Source organism: Peromyscus eremicus, unplaced genomic scaffold (genome assembly GCF_949786415.1).
Source record: "Peromyscus eremicus unplaced genomic scaffold, PerEre_H2_v1 PerEre#2#unplaced_72, whole genome shotgun sequence".
Classification (NCBI taxonomy): Eukaryota; Metazoa; Chordata; class Mammalia; order Rodentia; family Cricetidae; genus Peromyscus; species Peromyscus eremicus.
This window is the reverse complement of record NW_026734313.1, coordinates 563586-573614: the sequence shown is the minus strand read 5'-3', so window position 1 is coordinate 573614 and position 10029 is coordinate 563586. Positions and strand designations below refer to the sequence as shown.

The window sequence follows — 10029 nt, the reverse complement described above, 5'->3', positions numbered from 1 at the left end:
TTATTACAAGCTGGCCTAGATCTCATTCTACAGCCTGACATGCTATTGATTATATTTCAATCCTCCTGGCTCAGTCTCCCCAGTGCTGGAATAAGTTTAGTGAGTCAATGTGTCTGGTTTATGAGGAAGGATTTTCAAACAACTTTTACTTAATAGAGTGTGTACGGCTGCTAGTAAAGCTGTCTTCTATGTTTGTCATGTTGACTGTAGTTTTCAGCAGTTGAAGAGCACAGAACAGAGATCCTTAGGATCCCTAAAGATCAACAGGAAGGGGGAAATGGTGGGTAAGCCTGCAGTCAAAGCTTCACCTACGCGCCTCAACCAGATACGAGAGTCTACAAAAGAAACCTAAAACAAACAGCAAACACAGTCTAGAACATAAAATCTTACAAAGATGACCACCAGCATGAGGATGGTGTGGATGGCTCTGATCTCAGCACGGCCTCTAAGATCCTGATTGGAAGTGAGGACATGCTGTGTTCGATGGTGGTGTCTATGGAGGAGAAGCACCATGGAGACACTGGTCCAGACCACGATGCTGATGAATGTGGCATCATGGGAAAAATGCAAGATGACAATGCCTACACTGAAACCAGATGTGGAGCAGACCCACTTTCTTACATTGTTAGTGTCATTGCCTGTGCTCTGTAGACCACTGACTTTGATTGGAATGTAGATGTTATTTAAGATACTGAACAACCAACAACTGTAACAAGAATAACTCAGGACATTAGGTGCTCTTCCTCGGAGCCTCAGCCTACCCCAGTGACCAGGAACAAGAGTGAGAAACTGATGGATGCTCAGGGCACAGGTGGAGCACATGTTTGTGCTTTGAGCCACCAGGTGAATGAAGAACTCAATTTTGCATCACAGGTTACTTGGAGGACTCCTAGGAGCAAAAACCATCATGTTGCTTAGAAATGCAGTGACGAGAATGAACACATTGGCCACAGCCAAGTTCATGACGATAACCTGTGTGGGCCTCAGTCGAGAGCCAGTAAAGATGGAAGAGAAACTATGGACAAACAGAAGAGTGTTGGCCACAGTCCCAATTCTGACCTGGGAAAGCAGAAGCATCTGGAGAGCCAATTCCTCAGTGGTTTTTGGAGCTTTATCTGAGAAGTCATGGAGAGGTCTTCTGTGCAGAATGGAGTGATGACCAGGAGGAACACTGCTCTCTTCAAAACACTTCTCAATGTCTGAGCATAATGAATGATTTGAGTCTTTACTTCTATGATACGATTGTATCACAGTATAGGAGCTTGGCCTGGAGAATACTGCATAGACAATTCAGACTATTATTTTGTACTTCATGTACTTTCCCTCACCTCATGATGGAAGTGTACTAGTGATACAGCTCTATCATTCTTGGTCAACATAAAACCAATTGTAACACAGTATGGCATAAAAACATATGAACGCAGCCCCGGACTTCCCTTCTGGAGCACAGGTGAGTCCCCTAACTTGCCCCCGACCCCATCCCTGGGCACCACCCACTCCGGGGAAGACCTGCCCAACTTGGCCCCAGGTTCTGGCCACCAGGCAGGTTCCCTTCTAGCCCCACTGGGAAGGATCCCCTTCTCCAAGACCCCTGGCAGACCCTGCAGTCTCCACTCCCTGCCCTCATGCCCATCAGCCCGAGCCCCAAGCCTCTTCCTGAGACTTAGAGGCCGGCCCCCAGCTCCCATCTTGCCCCGGACTTCCCTTGTGGAGCACAGCTCCCATCCTGCCCTGGACTTCCCTTGTGGAGCACAGCTCCCATCCAGCCCTGGACTTCCCTTCTGGAGGAGAGAGAGAGAGAGAGAGAGAGAGAGAGAGAGAGAGAGAGAGACAGACAGACAGACAGACAGACAGACAGAAGAGCTCCCATCCTGCCCCGGACTTCCCTTCTGGACAAGAGCTCCCATCTGGACAAGAGAGAGAGACTTCCTGAATCTGTCAGCTCTGTCTGAACCAAGTGTGCGGATAAGGCCAAGAACGAACCACAAGGAGATGGGCAGACGTCAAGGCAGAAACACATACAACAAAATGAATAGCAGTACAGCATCACCAGGCCCTAGCCCTCCTCCAACACCTAGACCTGAACATCAGAAATTGGAAGAAGCAGAAGAAAATAGCCTTATAAATGACATCATGAAGAAGGTAGAGGCTTATATAGAGGAAAAGGCAAAAAAAATGGGAAGAACGCTGTAAACAACTAGAGGAAAGGGCAAACAAGTTAGAAGAAATCAATAAAGTCCTAGAAGAAAACAATAAAGTACTGAAAGAAAATCAAGATAAATCAATGAAACAAATGAAGGAAACAGTCCAAGACCTGAAAAGGGAAATAGAAAAAATGAAGAAGACACAAACAGAGGGAATGCTGGAAATAGAAAATCTGAGAAAATGATTGGGCACTTCAGATGCAAGTATAATCAACAGAATGCAAGAGATGGAAGAGAGGATCTCTAGCATTGAAGATACAGTAGAAGAAATAGATTCATCAGTCAAAGAAAACACTAAAGCCAACAAAGTCATGAACCAAAATGTCCAAGAAATTTGGGACACCATGAAAAGACCAAACCTACGAATAATAGGGGTAGAAGAAGGAGAAGAATACCAACTCAAGGGCACAGAAAATATATTCAACAAGATCATAGAAGAAAACTTTCCCAACTTAAAGAAGGAAATGCCTATAAAGATACAAGAAGCCTATAGAAAACCAAACAGACTAGACCCCCCAAAAAAGTTCCCTCGCCACATAATAATTAAACAATCAAACGTACAGAATAAAGAAAGAATCTTAAGAGCAGCAAAGGAAAAAGGCCAAGTGACTGATAAAGGCAAACCTATCAGAATAACACCCGATTTCTCAATGGAGACTTTGAAAGCCAGAAGGACCTGGACAGATGTAATGCAGACACTAAGAGACCATGGATGTCAGCCTAGACTAATATATCCAGCAAAACTTTCAATCATCATAGATGGAATGAACAAGACATTCCATGACAAAACCAGATTTAAACAATATTTATCCACAAACCCAGCCCTACAGAAACCACTAGAAGGAAAATTCCAACCTAAGGAAGTCAGATACACCCTCGAAAACACAGGCAATAGATAAAGCCACAGCAGTAAACCCCAACGAAGAAATGTACACACACATCACCACCAAAAAATAACAGGAATGAACAATCACTGGTCATTAATATCCCTCAATATCAATGGACTTGATTCACTTATAAAAAGACCTAGGCTTACAGAATGGATATGAACGCAGGACCCATCTTTCTGCTGCATACAAGAAACACATCTCAAATTCAAAGATAGACACTACCTAAAAATAAAAGGCTGGGAAAAGACTTTCCAATCAAACGGTCTTAAGAAACAAGCAGGTGTAGCCATCCTGATATCCAGCAAAATAGACTTCAAACTAAAATCAATCAAAAGAGATCAAGAAGGGCATTCCATACTCATCACAGGAAAGATCCACCAAGATGAAGTCTCAATTCTGAACATTTATGCCCCAAACACAAGGGCACCCACATATGTAAAAGAAACATTACTAAAGCTTAAATCACATATAAAACCCCACACATTAATAGTGGGAGACCTCAACACCCCACGTTCACCACTGGACAGATCTCCCAAATTGAAACTTAACAGAGAAATAAAGGACTTAATTGATGTCATGACCCAAATGGACTTAATCGATATCTACAGAACATTCTATCCTATCAAAAAAGAATATACCTTCTTCTCAGCACCCCATGGAACCTTCTCTAAAATCGACCACATACTTGGTCACAAAACAAATCTAAACAGATATAAAACAATTGGAATAACCTCCTGTGTTCTATCAGACCACCATGGTCTAAAGTTGGATTTCAACAACAACAAAAACTACAGAAAACCTACAATCTCATGGAAACTGAATAATACCCAACTGAATCACCAATGGGTTAAGGAAGAAATAAAGAAAGAAATTAAAGACTTCCTAGAGATCAACGAAAATGAAGACACCACATATCCAAACCTATGGGACACTATGAAAGCAGTACTAAGAGGGAAATTCATAGCACTAAATGCCCACATAAATAAGCTGGAAAAATCTCACACTAGTGACTTAACAGCACACCTGAAAGTTCTAGAACAAGAAGAAGCAAAGTCTCCCAGGAAAAATAGATGCCAGGAAATTATCAAAGTGAGAGCTGAAATCAATAAAATAGAAACAAAGAGAACAATACAAAAAATTAATGAAACAAAGAGTTGGTTCTTTGAGAAAATCAACAAGATAGACAAGCCGTTATCCAAACTAACGAAAAGACAGAGAGAGAGCATCCAAATCAACAAAATCAGAAATGAAAAGGGGGACATAACAACAGACATTGAGGAAATCCAGAGAATCATCAGGTCATACTTCAAAAACTTCTATTCCACAAAACTGGAAAACCTAAAAGAAATGGATAATTTTCTGGATAGGTACCACATACCTAAATTAAATCAAGACCAGATAAACTATTTAAATAGTCCAATAAGCCCTAATGAAATAGAAACAGTCATTACAAGTCTTCCAACCAAAAAAAAAGCCCAGGAACAGATGGTTTCAGTGCAGAATTCTACCAGATCTTCAAAGAAGAGTTAATACCAATACTCTCTAAATTGTTCCACACAATAGAAACAGAAGGAACATTACCAAACTCCTTCTATGAGGCTACAATTACCCTGATTCCTAAACCAAACAAGGATACAACAAAGAAAGAGAACTACAGACCGATCTCCCTCATGAACATTGATGCAAAAATACTCAATAAAATACTGGCAAACAGACTCCAAGAACACATCAAAACAATTATCCACCATGATCAAGTAGGATTCATTCCAGGGATGCAAGTGTTGTTCAGCATACGAAAGTCTGTCAATGTAATACACCATATAAACAAACTCAAAGAAAAAAACCACATGATCATCTCACTAGATGCTGAAAAGGCATTTGACAAAATCCAACACCCCTTCATGATAAAGGTCTTGGAGCGATCAGGAATACAGGGAACATACCTAAACATAATAAAGGCAATTTACAGCAAGCCAACAGCCAACATCAAATTAAATGGAGAGAAACTCAAATCAATTCCACTAAAATCAGGAACGAGGCAAGGCTGTCCGCTCACCCCATACTTATTCAATATAGTACTTGAAGTTCTAGCCAGAGCAATAAGACAACATAAGGAGATTAAGGGGATACAAATTGGAAAGGAAGAAGTCAAGCTTTCCCTATTTGCAGATGACATGATAGTATGCTTGAGCAACCCCAAAGATTCCACCAAGGAACTGATACAGCTTATAAACACATTCAGCAACATAGCAGGATACAAGATCAACTCAAAAAAAATCAGTAGCCCTCCTATATACAATAGACAAAGAAGTGGAGAAGGAAATCAGAGATACATCACCCTTTACTGTAGCCACAAATGACATAAAATACCTTGGGGTAACACTAACCAAGCAAGTGAAAGACCTATATGACAAGAACTTTAAGTCCCTGAAAAAAGAAATTGAAGAAGGTGTCAGAAAATGGAAAGATCTCCCATGCTCATGGATAGGCAGAACTAACATAGTAAAAATGGCAATCTTACCAAAAGCAATCTACAGATTCAATGCAATCCCCATCAAAATACCAACACAATTCTTCACAGACCTGGAAAGAATAATACTCAACTTCATATGGAAAAACAAAAAACCCAGGATAGCCAAAAGAATCCTGTACAATAACACAACCTCTGGAGGCATCACGATCCCTGACTTCTAGCTCTACTATAGAGCTACAGTAATAAAAACAGCTTGGTACTGGCATAAAAACCGACATGTGGACCAATGGAATCGAACTGAAGACCCTGACATTAATCCGCACACCTATGAACATATAATTTTTGACAAAGAAGCCAAAAGTGCACAATGGAAAAAAGAAAGCATCTTCAACAAATGGTGCTGGCAAAACTGGATATCAACATGTAGAAGGCTGCAAATAGATCCATATCTATCACCGTGCACAAAACTTAAGTCCAAGTGGATCAAGGACCTCAACATAAATCCAGCTACTCTGAACCTGCTAGAAGAGAAGGTAGGAAGTAGTCTTGAACGCATTGGCATAGGAGATCACTTCCTAAATAGAACACCAGTAGCACAGACACTGAGAGAAACAATCAATCAATGGGACCTCTTGAAACTGAGAAGCTTTTGTAGAGCAAAGGATACGGTCAACAAGGCAAAGCGACAGCCTACAGAATGGGAAAAGATCTTCACCAACCCCACATCTGACAGAGGACTGATATCCAGAATATATAAGGAACTCAAGAAATTAGACATCAAAATGCCCAACAGTCCAATTAAGAAATGGGCTATAGAACTAAACAGAGAATTCTCAACAGAGGAAACTCAAATGGCTGAAAGACATTTAAGGAATTACTCAACATCCCTAATCATCAGGGAAATGCAAATCAAAACAACTCTGAGATACCACCTTACGCCTGTCAGAATGGCTAAGATCAAAAACACTGAAGACACCTTATGCTGGAGAGGATGTGGAGCTAGGGGAACTCTCTTCCACTGCTGGTGGGAATGCAAGCTTGTACAACCACTTTGGAAATCAATATGGCGCTTTCTTAGAAAATTGGGAATCCATCTCCCCCAAGATCCAGCTATACCACTCTTGGGCATATACCCAAGGAATGCTCAATCACACCACAAGAGCACTTGTTCAGCTATGTTCATATCAGCATTGTTTGTAATAGCCAGAACACGGAAACAACCTAGATGCCCTTCAACTGAAGAATGGATAAACAAAATGTGGTACATATACACAATGGAATACTACTCAGCAGAGAAAAACAATGACATCATGAGGTTTGCAGACAAATGGATGGATCTAGAAAAAATCATCCTGAGTGAGGTAACCCAGACTCAGAAAGACAAACATGGTATGTACTCACTCATAGCAGGATACTAGATGTGGAACAAGGATGACTGGCCTGCTACTCACATCACCAGGGAGGCTACCTGGAAAACAGGACCCTAAGAAAGACACGGGGATCGCCCAATGACAGAGAAATGGAATGAGATCTACATGAACAGCCTGGACATGATTGGAGGTAGTGAAGGGCGAGGATCGAGGGAAAGAGAGCTTGGGGGAGCGGGAGATCCCAGCTGGATCAACAACAGAGAGGGAGAGCAAGGAATAGGAGACCATGGTAAATGAAGACCACATGAGAATAGGAAGAAGCAAAGTGCTAGAGAGGCCCACAGAAATCCACAAAGATAACCCCACAACAGACTGCTGGCAATGGTCGAGAGACAGTCCAAACTGACCTACTCTGGTGATGGGATGGCCAAACACCCTAATTGTTGAGCTAGAAACCTCATCCAACTACTGAGGGATCTGGATGCAGAGATCCATGACTGGGCCCCGGGTGGATCTCTGGGAGTCCAATTAGCGAGAATGAGGAGGGTTTATATGAGCGAGAATTGTTGAGACCAAGGTTGGATAAAGCACAGGGACAAATAGCCAAAAGAACGAAAACACATGAAATATGAACCAATGGCTGAGGGGTCACCAACTGGATCAGGCCCTCTGAGTGGGTGAGACAGTTGATTGGCCTGATCTGTTTGGGAGGCATCCAGGCAGTGGGACCGGGTCCTGTGCTCATTGCATGAGTCGGCTGTTTGAAACCTGGGGCCTATGCAGGGTCGCTTGGCTCGGCCTGGGAGGAGGGGACTGGACCTACCTGGACTGAGTCTACCAGGTTGATCTCAGTCTGTGGGGAAGGCTTTGCCCTGGAGAAGATGGGAATGGGGGCCGGGCTGGGGCGAAGGTGAGGGGGGCGGGAGGGGGGAGAACAAGGGAATCCGTGGCTGATATGTAGAACTGAATTGTATTGCAAAATAAAAATTTTTAAAAAAAAAGATATTTTTGTATATTGATACAAAAAAAATATACAAAGGAGATGACAAGTCCTATTCCTACCAGTAAAGGAAGGACTGTCTCTCATCTTTGGTTAACAACAGTGTTGCTTCTTCCTGCTCATATAGATAGACCTATGGAACAATCACAACAGGGGTAGAAAACCCTGGCAGGGGGTGTCTATGCAGGAGCTGATCATTCCCTGATACCAAAGAAGATGAAGAGCAATGCATGTCAGCCTGGAAGGAATGATGTTAGTGAGACATTGGTCCTGGGATGAAGAAGAGTGTATTGACCAGCACAGCTGTCAGCAGAGGTCTATTTCCGAATGCATAAAAGAAGCAGTTAGAGGCACTGGGGTGGGTAGTGAAAGGGAAAAGTTAACAACATATTGAAGAGACTGTGACCAGAGTGGCCTGGGCATTTCTTCTTAGTTGTGTCTCCTGTTGAAGATATATTCATGGGTTAGTATGGACTGGGAGACCCACACCAGCTGTTGAGAAATAAGAATATCAGCAGAGGGATGTGCAACAAAACTGGTGGGATATAGTTTTCCCTCGACTCCTGTTCTTTGCCTTTCATTCCAGGGGTCATCATAGTAATGGTAAGATGGTTATTTAGATTGTAAAACAGGACCAGCATCCTTGGTTGCTATCACTCATGGATCCAATTTCATGGTGTTTTGTCCTCATAGGTTTCCTGAAGGGGAAAAAAATCAGTGGTGAGTATTGAGTTGAGAATTAGGGTGTTGAGCAGAGGCAGTTCATGCCTGTGACAGAACAAAGACTGTCATTAAAATAGCAGAGAAGGAGGGTTTGAGGGGCATATGGCATGGGCAGTCGCCACCAGATCAGGAGATTTTGTTGTTCTGGAAGGGGTGGCCTTTATCCATCTCCTCTGTTTCTGACCAGTCATTGAGTGGCAAGCCATCTTTCTGGTTGGCAGGGTGATGTTGGACATTTCTGGCTGGGACCTGAATAGGCCTTGGCTGGTCCTTTCTGTGGAAAAAAAACACAAACAAAGGAACCTCCTCCCGCTATAAGGAGGGGGACAGGTTCCTTCCATATTCCATAGATGGGATAATGCCATCTTATCAAGATTGGACTGTGTAGATTTTGTAGAAGTAGACTATTTTTAGAGTGGCTATTGTCATTGCCGATTGCATTGTTAGAGGTATAGATGGTCTTTTTTGTCTTTATGTTGACCATTGCTAGTTTTTCAAAATTTTAAATTTAGGACTGAGTATATAAGACATACCCTGTAACAGGTAAAGGCTGAAGAACAGTGGAAAGTCTTGGCAGCCAGGTCCAGGTGTGATGTAGTAAATAGGCACCTCAGCCTCTTGTCCCAGGTTTGAAACAGATACATATTAGGGACAGAAAGTAAAGTTAAAAATTAGCTTTTATTAAATTTAAATATTGACTAAAATGGAATCTAGTTAGAGCCGATATTTGGAAACTTGTTAGTTGATACCTTCAATATATGTTTTCAGATTTCTGTGAACAAATCCCATTGTTACCGTAACCTTTTATATATAAGGCTATGTTGTGATACTTTAAGAAGCACAATACCCAGAGTCCTGGTCCTTGGGCAGGTGTTACCTTTTAAGAACTAGAACTTGCAGAATTCTAGGAAATTACCTGATCTCTGGGAAGGCACTATCTTCTAAGAACAACAATTCCCAGAAATTCCAGGATATTGCTTGGTCTCTGGACAGGGATTATCTTTGAAGAACTGCAGTTCCCAGAATTCCAGGAAGTTTCCTGCTTTCTGGGCAGGCACTCTCTTTTAAGAACTATTTTAATTAATAAATCAACCTATTGATGAATTTAGTTTATTTTTGTATGTCAATTGGCATTACAGGTAGCTACATTGTCTCTTATGTCAGGAAGTTTCCTTTTGTCTCAACCTATCTAGCAGCTGTTATAGGGACAGGGAGGATGCCTTCCATACCTGCTCTCAGCTGAACTGAGGCATAGTTTGTCAGAGTCCAGAGCTTAGTAGCTTGTTATTTATAGGTGATTTTTGAATAGTTATTGCAGCCACGTGGAAATCTGTTGAGGTATAGGATGGTAAGAAATTAAAATTCAGAA

The 10029-nt window shown here is 41.9% G+C and overlaps 1 pseudogene; it reads right to left on the bottom strand.

Annotated features, from left to right (window-relative positions):
* Window positions 1–213: 213 nt before the first annotated feature.
* Window positions 214–2961, bottom strand: LOC131901393 (vomeronasal type-1 receptor 4-like; annotated as a pseudogene).
* Window positions 2962–10029: the final 7068 nt, after the last annotated feature.